Below are 14,493 nucleotides of genomic sequence, written 5' to 3' on the forward strand. Positions count from 1 at the left end.
TGAAATACGACCTTCGAATGATTGTCTCCGGTGAAATCGAGAGCAGTAATTCCTTGATATATTCCCGCAGTAAACAAAAACGCGAGCTTAAACCACATAAATAAATAAGAGAAAAAAATTGCATTTTTATTTACAACAAATTAAAGATAATCATAATTAATAATAGCATTAAATAACAATTATAAAATATAAGAAATGAGCATTGATTGAAAATAAAATATTTATTAAATTGTAACGAATCTAGTCGCGTGGCGTCTGACAGACTCAAATACATTTCAAAAACCCTTGCCTGGCACCCTGCTATAAATTTATCTGATATGATTTAACTGAATGGCAGACAATTCGAAAAGAGTAAGGTACCTAGAAGGAGAAACTATTATACGCACACTTTGGCCGAAGAAAAACAAAAACATATTGGTTGGCGTCCAGCAGACGCCACGCGAGTAGCGGAGGGTTAATATGAATGAAAATGACAGTTGAATGAATGAATGGAGATACTTATTATATAAATTAACCTCACTAATCAATAGCTTAAATATTCCTTCAACGTAACCTTTTTGCTCAGCTGTAGATAATGGCGGTAAGTACAAGGAAAACTCAGGAGGGCGCTGGACTAACCGACTCAATTGAAGGTCTTGAAAAATTTTAAATGATGTAAAATCGGGAACAAAACTACTCGTAGGCAGCCTTGTTTAACCGCATTCCTAGGAGTACTGTACAACGACATGTCTCTGCAACCCTGGGGAAATGACACACATCTCAACCCCCAAGTAAGGGTGATGGGGTTTGACTTCCTATTTCTCTGCTTCTGAGGAAAAGGAATTTGTTAAAGCAATAAACGTTATGGAAAAAATGGCTTTGGACATCATTAGCAAAAAATTGAACAAATCGCATTCACCTAATATATTGGCAAAAATCGTTGAGAAAGGAGAGGGAAAAGGGGTACAGATCATCAACTGCTTGTAGGAGCATTTCTTTCGGTAAGGAAGTGGCTGAGTGATATTTTTAAAATTTGTGCATAACAGATTATTGTGTTGTGGTATTTTTATACCTTACCTGCGAAGGAAATTAAAATAACCTTCAGTACACCCATGCCTCGTATACCGCAAGGGATGAGTTCCTTGGGATCTTTGCGCTATACGAAATTGCGTTGTATGAGAGCGTTTTAACAATGGGAGAATATAGGAATGCGTTCCTGGTAGCATAGGCGTTGGGTATTCAATTTCCTCTAAACCTTATATATTCCTTTTAATAGCCTTAGAAAACCTTTTTCATAAAAACAGTTATAATTTAAAATAGCTTTAAAGATAGTAGGCATGCATTCAAAGACTTTTGTTCACGTAAAAAAAATTCGTACGAGCTTTAGAAATTCCCTCCTGTTGTTCGGGTGGGCTAACCTCTGCTATCTCAGGGGTTCATAACGCATTGCCGGCAATTGACAAATTTTCAAACCAACCTTGAAACAATTACTGCCTCATCTAGGCCCCTTTTTTCGCTTATCCAAATACCAGGCTATTGCTAATTTGAATACCATTTCATAGCTCGCCGAGTGTGTGAATGTAAAATCAGAGCTGGCTTTAATTTGTAGTCCCATTAGGCATTAGCAGCTACGTGAAATAGTCTTTAAATGCCTTGAAATCCGACCCAGTTTTCCTTCCCTGAAAATGAATGAACGAGATTGCATTCTTTTCCGAAACAATATCGTCTCGTCAGCACTAAAAACTTGTTGAGGAAGAAAGGAGCCACTTTCAATCACAGCTTGGAGTTCATCAGATAATGTTGCGGCGACTCCGCAATCAACACTCGCAGATTCACCTGATATCGCCGCACTGAAAATACCTGCTTGCCGTGTAAAACACTGAAACCAACCGGAGTTTTCACTAAATGTCTCGGAGAGATTACCAACATTGCCTTTTCGTACTAATTCAAAATGAACTTTCCGTATGTGCTGAGCGCTTGGTTTAAGTGGGTGCGGCTGAGGTCACTAATGTTTTAACTTCGTCTTTATTCAGTATAATACATCGCGAGTTTAACCTTCCGCGCAATATCGCTTTCACGGTCTCCATTTTCAAAGCAATTTACCTCTTACAATTTCTCTTTTAGGTTTATGGTTTTCCTTGATAACTTCTAGATTTTTCTACCTGCATTCCTATTTTTTTGCCATTTTTCTCTGGACTTTTACTCTTTATGGCTTTATCGAAATCACCTTCTACTGCGGAACTGTATTCCTGAGACGCGGAGGGCCTAAGACTGCTGAGAGGGAACGAAGCTTTTGTGTTTGAGACACTATAGCAGACCCTTTTGTGTGTTGATGCTTTTCAAACGCAACTCCACCACCCCTCCATTTCTCCCCCGTGATTACCGATGACCTTGAAGGCAGAAGCCTAGACCCTCTACCTGGAAGTCAATCGCCCGATAACCTATGACGACGAAAAATACGTCTCAAACCGTATTACTTTCTTTTATTACTTTTTATTTTTATTATTTTACTTTAGTAGACAGTTGATAAAAATTTCAAGCGGGTGGTGGAGAGGAAGAGGTTTGGGCTGGTGAGAGGAATTCCCACATGAGACAACAGGCGCCGGAGGGTGTTCACAATGCCCTCTTCAAATTCTGCTCCCCGTCCTCTCACCAGCCCAAACCTCTTCCTCCCCACCACCCGCTTGAAATTTTTATCAACTGTCTCCTCTCTAGGGCTTCGAGTGAATCTTTCCTACGCTCTCTCCACCCGCCGCCAAACCTCTCCCCCTCCGAGTCCGCCGCCATCAGGAAACTCCAAAAAAAACCCTAACATAGTGATTACCTCGGCCGACAAAGGTTCCACGGTCGTTGTACTTGACACCAGCGACTACATATCAGAGTGCAACCGACTACTAGGAGACCCTTCCTCCTACTCCCCTCTCTCATCAGATCCTACCTCTGATTTTCACAAAGAATTGAATGCCCTACTAAAAACAAATGCTCCCTCTGAGGGCCTAAGCCAGTCAGACATTTCTCTTCTCCTACCACCTCACCCCACTTCGCCATCTTTCTACATCCTTCCAAAAATTCATAAAGCTAATAACCCAGGCCGCCCCATAGTTTCCTCTCGAAACTCTCCTACGGAGCGAATCTCGGCCTTCGTTGATTTCTATCTCCAACCCTTCGTTCAGTCCCTTCCATCATACATCAAAGATTCTCATGACTTCCTTTCTAAACTCAACTCCATTTCCCTCCCCCCAAATCAGCCCATTATCATGGCCACTATTGATGTAACCTCACTTTACACTTCAATCCCTCATTCTGAGGGACTCGCTGCTCTCCGCCACTATCTTTCATTACGACCCACTCCTCAAAACCCTAGCACTGACTTCCTTCTTGATCTTTCCCATTTCATTCTCACCCACAATGCCTTCTCTTTTAGCAATAACTACTATCTACAAATATCCCGCTGCGCCATGAGAAGTAGGTTTAGCCCTTCTTATGCCAATCTTTTCCTTGGCCTGTTTGAAGAAAATTTCCTCACTGATTACCCTCTAAAACCTCTTCTTTGGCTCAGATACATAGATGACATTTTCATTCTCTGGCCTCATGACATCGACTCTCTCAATACCTTTGTTTCTTCACTTAACGCTTCTGCCTCAGTCTCTTTCACCTCTTCCATCTCCAAAACCAATATCACCTTCTTAGATGTGGACATACACCTTTCAGATAATAACAAATTCAAAACATCGGTTCACATCAAAGCTACCAACAAACAACAATACCTTCACTACATCAGTTGCCATCCACCACACACCAAACGTTCCATCCCTTATTCCCTCTCTGTCCGGGGACACAGAATCTGTAATAACCCCGAAGACCTTCAAAAATTCCTCTCCAAACTCCACACCTCTCTTCTTCACCGCGGCTACCCCGAAAAACTCTTGTTGAACAAAATAAGAAAAAAAACCGGCTATTCACAATAAACCCCGCGCAGACAAACATTGCTCTCCTTCTCTGCTCACAACCTACTTTCCTGGTGCTCATCTGCTACAAAATATATTGAAGGACCTGTACCCCATCCTTTCCAAACACAAGTCCACCTCTCAGATCTTCCCTTCCACTCCTCGGATAACATTTAAGAGACCGCCGAATTTAAACACCATATTTAAAGCCACCCGCCCTCTCCAAAAGTCGCAGTCAGTCACTATCTCCACACCCTCACCTTGCAATCGTCCCAGATGTAAAACCTGCAAGATATTCTCTCCACCCCCTGCCTCTTTTCTCCCCAAGCTTATTTTCCTACCGATTTTCCCCTCCACTACTTGTACTTCCACCAACATCATTTACCTTCTTCACTGTAATTTCTGCCCTGCTTTCTATATTGGCCAATGCACTACCCCTCTCAATCTCAGAATTAACAATCATCGCGCCTCCTGTTGTCCAACTTCCCCCCACTCCTCTCTACCAGTTCCTACACATTGTCTTTCACATGATTCCATTTTCAATCAATGCTACAAAGTATCCATTATTGCCTCCCTCCCTCCCACCGACTCCGCCCTCAACCTCCACACCCTCGAATTGGCTTGCATTTGGCACTTTCAAGCCAATAGCTTTCCAGGTCTGAACGTCGCATCCTAACCCCTATTCCTAACTCCCCCTCCCCACACACCTCTCCCCTTACCCCTCTTCTTCCTCTTCCAACCCTCTCCTTTCCTCACCATTCATACTTCAGCTGACGAAGAAGCCTGAAGTGCTTCGATAGCTTCGACGAGTTTATTTATTCAATGTGAGTGTTTCTTTTTTGTGTCTCTGTGTTTATCGATATTAACTTGAACTATTTATATTACGTGCCACGTGCATATCATATTTTCCAAAACATTGTGTATATATATATATATATACTAGCTGACCCGGCGTACTTCGTACCGCCTAACAATCAATGAACTTACAGTTTACTTACACCATTTATAAATCAAGAGCGGCTGTATCGTTTTGAATCATGTTTAATTTATTATAATAAAATAAGGATACAAATTCAATAAAACTACGTAAATGAGTACCAAAATTGTTTGTCAGAAAGATATTTTCTTTATTGAATCTACATAGGGTGGATCGGATCACTTTTAAGCGGATTTTTTTCAACAAATTTTCTTTCGTTTTAGCTTAAGAAATTTTGGGCGTTGTGGTTTAATAAAGCAGTTCATGAAATAAAAATTACACGCATTCAGTTGTCGGCTATTTGCGTTATTAGCTGTAAAAAATGTTTTTAGGTCTAAGTCTGTTGCATACAATTGGCCCATTCAGGGGGCAGGTTGACACGACCCCAGACCGACGCTTGACTGATGCTCAAAATCGTGCAAGAAAAGCCCCTATGAAGCAGCATTCGCATTAAATGACTTAAGGCACGCCAGTTTTAGTATCTCTGTTTGAAAAAATGCACTGCGTAAACGTACTGCATGCGTAAACGCACCACGGTGAGCCCTACGCATTCGGGTTTAATGCCTTTCGTCAAGCACCTTCTGATAAACAACAGTTTTTGTTTTGTTATCAGACGCAAGATGAAGCGGATGAAGCTAAATAAATATAGCGAAGCAAAGAAGTGACGCAGCGAGGGGAGGTTTTGGGGGATAAAACCCCCCAAGAGCTAAGAGAATTTTTTAATGAAAGATTTTGTTATTAATATTAGGGGGACGGATGACTAACAAACAAAATATATTTAACTATTCACACAGCCACAAACCCCACAATTTTGAACCATTTATCTTAAAAAATGTCTGGGGGAAGTACCCCCACACTTCTCGCTTACCTTAGCGAGTTTTCTATACACTAAAGACCCGTGGTATTAGCTGCGCCCAAAACCCCCTATCCTAGCTACGCACTTGAAGCGAAGGGAGAAATACAGAGGATGGTTTATCGACTCGTGAACATAGCACGCTAAATTGACCATGAAAAAATCATGGGTTTTCATTAGCACATGAGCACAAACAACACAAAAACTGAAAGAATGACCATGCGATTTTTTAATCGTTATCACGAATGCAACACGAATTGTAAATTGAATACGTTTAAGCTCAAAAGGGCATATGAGTTGAGATCATGGAATCTACGGAATGAGGACTTCCTAACCTTTGAATTTTCAAGTTGAAGTTGCGTGAATCACATTCATCACCAATTTTCTTAATGATCAAACACGTTCCGTTGGATAATTATGGTTGGTTTAGGCTTCGAAAGATCATGAGCACAGAAACTACATTGTTCTGTAAATCGTGCCTTGGTAAGCCAGGTACGCCCAAGGACTTAAAATATTCAGATAGATAGTTGGTGATTTCGTCTTTGTTTGTTACACATTTAAAAGATTCGAATCCATGCAGAGTACGAACTATTTGAATTTACCTCGTTTTAGTCATCCAAATCTTCGTTCTTGCTCGCTAAATCAACCATCTTTGATTCTTTTGGTGATCAATCATATTCTGGAACTCTTTGTTGATGAGCTCACCTTCCTTTGTTGATGAGCTGAAACTAATTTGCAATCATTCCAAGGAAATGAGTTAAAACTGCTCGATTCCTCGACAGGAACACGGACATTACCGTTTGTCAACAATTGCTTGGAGATTTGTTTACAAACACGGTAGTGAAGTGTCAACTCGAGCTGAGCCACGGCCGGGCTTACAATCAGCTCGAATTAAATTTTTAAAATGTAATTTCAATAAATTGTAATATTAATATTTTGAATATATTTAGTAATTAAAATGTTATATTGTTACTAAATTCAGTTATTAAAGTGGTAAAAACATAACAAATTATTTAATTTGTAGTTTTGACCGACTTATCAATTGTTGTGTTACTATAACTCCTAAAAGCATGTCCTTCGGAAAGAGATGAATTTTTTTGTGAAATTATCCTTTTTTAATGGCGTATATGTTAACCCCGCTTGAGACGAATCCAAAGAACCAAATATCATTGACATCGGTGCAGCCGTTCTCGAGTTATAAGTGTTCTAACGAACACGATTTTTGACTTTCTTTTATACATATATAGAAAAGATATATATAGATATCTATATATATATAAACTCGAAGCTATCGAAGCACTTCAGGCTTCTTCGTCAGCTGAAGTATGAATGGTGAGGAAAGGAGAGGGTTGGAAGAGGAAGAAGAGGGGTAAGGGGAGAGGTGTGTGGGGAGGGGGAGTTAGGAATAGGGGTTAGGATGCGACGTTCAGACCTGGAAAGCTATTGGCTTGAAAGTGCCAAATGCAAGCCAATTCGAGGGTGTGGAGGTTGAGGGCGGAGTTGGTGGGAGGGAGGGAGGCAATAATGGATACTTTGTAGCATTGATTGAAAATGGAATCATGTGAAAGACAATGTGTAGGAACTGGTAGAGAGGAGTGGGGGGAAGATGGACAACAGGAGGCGCGATGATTGTTAATTCTGAGATTGAGAGGGGTAGTGCATTGGCCAATATAGAAAGCAGGGCAGAAATTACAGTGAAGAAGGTAAATGATGTTGGCGGAAGTACAAGTATATATATATATATATATATATATATATATATATATATATATATATATATATATATATATTATAAAAAACCCTAGGATGGGCAGTATCAGAACACACAATAAAGAATAGAAACTCACACTCACTAGATAACTAAATTTTCGGTGGCATTACCACCTTCCTCGGAGTTAGGAAAAGACTGTAGGTAGAGGGTAAAGGATAGCTGAGGGAAGGGGAAATAGAGGGGAGGTAGGGTCCAAAGAGGGGAGGAAGAAGTGGGTTGAGGCAATTAAGGGATTAGCGTTGGAAGTTTAAGCCGGGAGGGTGTTAACTAAAACACTCCACAATTCTATCAAAAATTTAATTAATAATATTTCTGTGACAGCACCACATCTGCTTAATAATATAAATGAAATACTCCATGTATCCCGCTGCTCATTGGAACTCCGCCGAACTAAATCCCTAAGAAAGCTCTCCTCCCTTTGTGCGTCTCATTTTCAAGTCGGGTTGTTTTTACCTCTCAATAAAGCTGTGGTCATTCCCTCCCCACCTCCTCTACATCTCTACAGACCTGATTTAGCCACCCTATTTAATCTTCCTCCGCCACCTCCACAGCAACTTTGGTCTCCACCGAGACGACTGCCAGAGAGAGAACAATTTCGACGCCCCCCCTCCCAAAGCCATGAGCTTGAGCGTCAAAATGAAAACATCCCAGTGATCAATCTATCATCTGCCTCCTTAAACAAAGAAGAACTTTCCCTCCTCAGCAAAGGCCTTTCCTTCTCTCCCACCCCTAAAGTGCGCCATGTCCCCTTAGTCACGGACATTATGCAATTTTGCAGAAATCTAAGGTGGAAAGCCTTTTGGGATACACAGAAAGAACTTAATACTCCAATTCCTCCCCATAGTGCCCTTTCCAGGTTTCGACCACCCTCGACCCATGAACCTAAACCTCTCCCAACCGGCCACCCAATTGAAATTTTTATAGATCTGCTGCTTTCAAAAGTCTGCAACCATTCTTTCCTAAAATCTCTTCAGCCCAAACCCAACCTTTCTCAATCGGAGAACATTGCCCTCCGAAAACTCATCCACAATCCTGATATAGTCATAACCTCAGCTGACAAAGGATCCACAGTAGTTCTCCTGAACACTTCTGATTACATTAAGGAAGCTGAAAGACAACTGACTGATACCTCCTCATACACACTCATGCCTCATGACCCTAACCCCACCTTCCAGGAAAATATCAAGTCTTTTCTCAAGGAACATGCCCCACCGGAAGGCCTCTCTTCGTCTGACATCTCCATCCTTTCCCCCCCGAACCCACATACTCCACATTTTTACACTTTCCCAAAAATACATAAACTCAACCACCCTGGCCGTCCTATTGTCTCATCTTGCAACTCACCCACGGAAAGAATATCCGCTTTCATTGACTATTACCTCCAACCACTAGTTTTGTCTCTACCATCCCATATCAAAGACACATATAACTTCCTAGACCGTCTCCAATCCACCAAAATTCCTCCTGACACCCAAATTACCATGGCCACCATAGATGTCACTTCTCTCTACACATCAATTCCTCATTCTGAAGGTCTTTCCTCCCTCCGCCACTTCCTTTCCCAACGCCCAACTCCTCATACCCCTAGCACCGACTTCCTCTTAGACCTAACTAATATCGTCCTAACGCACAATTCGTTCTCATTTAATAATAAGCATTATTTACAGATCAAAGGTTGCTCAATGGGTAGTAGATTCAGTCCCTCCTACGCAAACCTCTACCTAGGCCACTTTGAACAAATTTTCCTTTCCCAATATCCATTGAAACCCCTCCTTTGGCTCAGATTTATTGATGACATATTCCTCCTATGGCCACATGGTAATGATTCCCTCGAAAATTTTATTGCTACTCTCAATTCCTCATCCTCTCTTTCTTTCACCTCAACCATTTCTAATTCCCAGATTACCTTCCTTGATGTCAATATCTCTCTTGTCAACAACAAATTTCTCACCTCTGTCCATGTAAAACCCACCAATAAGCAGCAGTACCTTCATTTCAGCAGTTGTCATCCTTCCCACACTAAACGCTCCCTTCCCTATTCCCTTTCCATTCGAGGCCACCGTATCTGTAATAATCCTGATGCCTTAAATAATTTTCTTCACAACCTTCACCGTTCCCTCCTCCAGAGAGGCTACCCAGAGTCCCTCCTACGTAAAAAAATTCTCAAACACAAATGCCCCCTAGAACCGTGCAATAGAAACAAACCACGAGACCTTTCCCTCTGCACCACTTACTTTCCTGTTTTTCACCCACGCCGAGAGTTAACCACGTGAGCCTTGTGACTGACGCCCTGAATTTTTGCCGGAACCTGCGATGGAAAGCATTCTGGCAGTCCCAACAAAACACATCTTCCAACCATGACACTCTTCACCCACTGGCTCAATTTGCCCCACCGTCTGTACGAGAGCCTAAACCACTCCATGCAAACCATCCCGTAGAGATATTCATTAAACTTTTTCTCAACAGAATCAGTGATCACAATTTCCTCCATTCTCTCACCCCACCTAAAAATCTCACACGCCTGGAATTTCAGGCCTTAAGAAATCTCTCCAACAACAAAGACATCATCATAACCTCAGCGGATAAGGGCTCAACGGTAGTCGTTCTTGACAAAGAAAAATATGTGGAGGAAGGTTTAAGGCAACTGAACGACCCGACTTCCTATTCTCCCCTCCCTAATGATCCCAACCCGCAATTTCAAAAAGAAATCCTCTCCTTTCTAAAAACATTTGGCCCCGCATAAGGACTCAGCCCCGCCGACATTAATCTTCTCTCACCTGCTGATTTCAACACTCCACAATTCTATCTTCTCCCCAAAATACACAAACCCAATAACCCAGGCCGCCCCATTGTGTCTAGCCGCAATTCCCCAACCGAAAGAATATCAGCCCTTCTAGATCACTACTTGCAACCTCTTGTCACCACCCTTCCATCTTTCATAAAAGACTCCTATCATTTCCTAAGCATACTTAACTCAACCCCTATCCCTACCGGTACCAATCTCCTAATGGCGACAATTGACGTCGTTTCACTCTAGACTTCTATTCCCCACCACGAAGGCCTCAATGCCCTCAACTATTTTCTTGCCCAACGCCCTCAGCCTCACTCTCCCTCCACCAACTTCATCATCCAATTAACTGAACTAATTCTTAACAAAAACGCCTTCAATTTCAACGACACCATCTACCTGCAAAAGCGAGGAGTCCCGATGGGAACTAGAATGACCCCAGCCTATGCAAACCTCTACATGGGCCACCTGGAAAGCTCCTTTCTAAATTCCCAAACCCTCAAGCCTCTCCTGTGGGTCCGATTCATCGACGACATTTTTTTACTATGGGCCCATGGGCGTGATTCGCTTCACACTTTCATTGCATCCCTCAACTCCACCTCATCCGTTTCTTTCACTTCATCAATTTCTGCTTCCTCCCTTACCTTCCTTGACATAAACATCCACCTTGAAAACAATACCTTCAGCACCTCCATCCACAAAAACCCACCAACCATGAACAATACCTACACTACACCAGTTGCCATCCACCTCACACCAAACACGCAATCCCCTACTCCCTCTCAGTCCGCGCCCATCGCATCTGCAACAATTCACCATCTCTTCAAAGAGCCACACAGAACCTCCACCACGCTTTCCTCAAACGAGAGTATCCAGAATCCCTACTTAAAAAGAAAATACTCTCTCCCTCCGAACAATAAACCCCACGCACCAAAAAAGTACAAACCAGTAAACTCAATCTCACCACCACATTCTTCCCTGGCACTCAAAAAATAAAAAAAATATTAAAAGATCTGTACCCCATCATCAGCAATAACAAAACCACAGCTGCTCTTCTTCCATCCTGCCCCTCCATTGCCTACAGAAGAGCACCTAACTTAGGTAATATTTTAAAATCCACCCGCCCCCTCCTCCGGCACACACTCCCCCCACTCTCCTCCCTTACTCCATGCAACCGCCCTCGTTGCAAGTGCTGCCCTCTGCTACGCCCCACCACTTCACCTGTCATCAATAGATCCTCCTCCATACCGTCTTGTACTTCCTTCAACGTTGTCTACAAGCTGCTTTGTAATTTTTGCCCCTCGTACTACATAGGAGAATGCACCACACCCATATCCATCCGAATGAACAACCACAGGCACTCCTGCAAAAACCCCATCTTTCATGAACCCATCCCCATTCACACTGCCTCACACAATAGTTCTTTCGATAAATGTTTTTCCCTAACCATCATTGAAATTCTGCCAGAAAAGGCAACCATCATCGAGGTGAGAACGAGGGAAATGGCACATATTTGGGTTGAAAAGGCGTTTGAAACGCCCACAGTCACTAAACATAGACACAAAAAAAGGAAACACTCACACGAAAAATAAAACTGAAAGACTTTCGTAGTTGTAGCTACTTCATCAGTCAAGGAGAGAATGAGTGGGGAAGGAGTGTGTTGGAAAAAGGGAAAAGGTGGGGGGGAAAGGGGAGGGGTGTATTGGGGCGGGGCTAACTCAACAAGATACATTCAGACCCGGGTGCTTGCTGCCTTGCAAACGCCAGATGCACGCCAATTCGAGGGTGTGGAGATTGAGGGGCGAGTCAGTGGGTGACAGGGAGGCAATGATTGAAACTTTGAAACATTGATTAAAGATGGAATCATGCGATAAACAATGTGTGGGGACCGGGAGAGATGCGTGTGGGGAAGACGGACAACAGGAGGCGCGGTGATTATTTATTCTAAGGTTGAGGGGGGTGGAGCATTGGCCTATATAAAAAGCGGGGCAGAAGTTGCATTGAAGGAGGTATATGATGTTGGTGGAGGTACAGGTGGTGGAAGGAGATATCGGGAGGAATTTAAGTTTGGAGAGGAAAGAGGCTGGGGGTGGAGAGACAATTTTACAGGTTTTACATCTAGGACGGTTGCATGGCGAAGGTGGGGTAGAAACTCCGAAAAAACCCAAATATAGTCATTACCTCGGCCGACAGAGGTTCCACGGTCGTTGTACTTGACACCAGCGACTACATATCAGAGTGCAACCGACTACTAGGAGACCCTTCCTCCTACTCCCCTCTCTCATCAGATCCTACCTCTGATTTTCACACAGAATTGAATGCCCTACTAAAAACAAATGCTCCCTCTGAGGGCCTAAGCCAGTCAGACATTTCTCTTCTCCTACCAGCTCCCCCACTTCGCCATCTTTCTACATCCTTCCAAAAATTCATAAAGCCAATAACCCAGGCCGCCCCATAGTTTCCTCTCGAAACTCTCCTACGGAGCGCATCTCGGCCTTCGTTGATTTCTATCCAACCCTTCGTTCAGTCCCTTCCAGCATACATCAAAGATTCTCATGACTTCCTTTCTAAACTCAATTCCATTTCCCTCCCCCCAATCAGCCCATTATCATGGCCACTATTGATGTAACCTCACTTTACACTTCAATCCCTCATTCTGAGGGACTCGCTGCTCTCCGCCACTATCTTTCATTATGACACACTCCTCAAAACCCTAGCACTGACTTTCTTCTTGATCTGTCCCATTTCATTCTCACCCACAATGCCTTCTCTTTTAATAACAACCACTATCTGAAAATCTCCGGCTGTGCTATGGGAAGTAGGTTTAGCCCTTCCTATGCAAATCTCTTCCTCGGCCTGTTCGAAGAAAATCTCCTATCAAATTACCCTCTAAAACCTCTCCTTTGGCTCAGATACATTGACGACATTTTTATTCTCTGGTCGCATGACATCAATTCCCTCAACACCTTTGTCTCTTCACTTAACTCTTCCGCCTCAGTTTCTTTCACTTCTTCCATCTCTAACACCAACATGACTTTCCTAGATGTGGACATTCTTCTTTCCGAAAATAACAAATTCAAGACATCTGTCCACATCAAAGCCACCAACAGACAGCAATACCTCCACTATGACAGTTGCCACCCACCACATACCAAACGTTCAATCCCTTTTTCTCTCTCCGTCCGTGGTCACAAAATCTGCAACAACCCCGAAGACCTTGAGAAGTTCCTTTCCAATCTACACACTTCTCTTCTCCGCCGCGGGTACCCCGATTAACTGTTAATCAACAAAATTAGAAAAAAACCTTACAGGTCCAATAAACCCCGTGCCGAAAAGAATTGCTCTCCATCTCTTCTCACCACTTACTTCCCCGGTGCTCATGCCTTACAGTACATCCTGAAGGACTTGTACCCCATTCTCTCTAACCACAAATCCACCTCACAAATTTTCCCCTCTCTTCCACGGATCACGTATAAGAGACCACCAAACCTCAGCACTATCTTCAAAGCCACCCGCCCCCTTCAAAAATTGAATTCAGTCCCCACTACCCCACCCTCGCCATGCAACCGTCCTAGATGTAAAACCTGTAAAATTGTCTCTCCACCCCCAGCCTCTTTCCTCTCCAAACTTAAATTCCTCCCGATATCTCCTTCCACCACCTGTACCTCCACCAACATCATATACCTCCTTCAATGCAACTTCTGCCGGGCGTTTGAGCCTCTGTAACTCAGTAACGTGTGGGATCTTTGTCAAATGAAGTACATATCCATAAATTTCAATCATATATGAGAATTTATGCGAGGTTTCAAGTTAATTACTCAAAAAAAGTCATTTTGTAATTTTGTCCGGCTTTTTCCGATTTCCGCCCACTGTGCGATGGGGAGAAAATGCATTATTGTGGTTTTTTGTGCTGCCAAAAGTTTTGTTTATCCTATTGTGAATGATAGTGAACTCCGTGACGCAGAACGGAGATATTGTCTGACTCTCGATTAATTTATTTATTGAATGTTGTGCAACAAAGTAAAAATAAATAAATGTCTTCAACTTTGTTACTGCGTTTTACGGAAATTGTGTATTTTATTGATGGGCAGGAGGAACCCAGGAGGATAGTTTCTTTTTTTTCATCCTTATCTTCATTTCTTCTATGTTAGCTACCCGTGAGACCTCGTGTTGGACGGG

General features: G+C 42.7%; 1 protein-coding gene across 4 annotated transcripts in view; it reads left to right on the top strand.

The window, feature by feature from the left end:
* LOC124168118 (cysteine protease ATG4B) overlaps nt 1-14,493 on the top strand; it is a 349,683-nt gene that overhangs the window by 114,279 nt on the left and 220,911 nt on the right. The gene's annotated exons all lie outside the window — the stretch shown is intronic.

This window comes from Ischnura elegans, chromosome 11 (assembly GCF_921293095.1).
Source record: "Ischnura elegans chromosome 11, ioIscEleg1.1, whole genome shotgun sequence".
In the NCBI taxonomy this organism is placed as follows: Eukaryota; Metazoa; Arthropoda; class Insecta; order Odonata; family Coenagrionidae; genus Ischnura; species Ischnura elegans.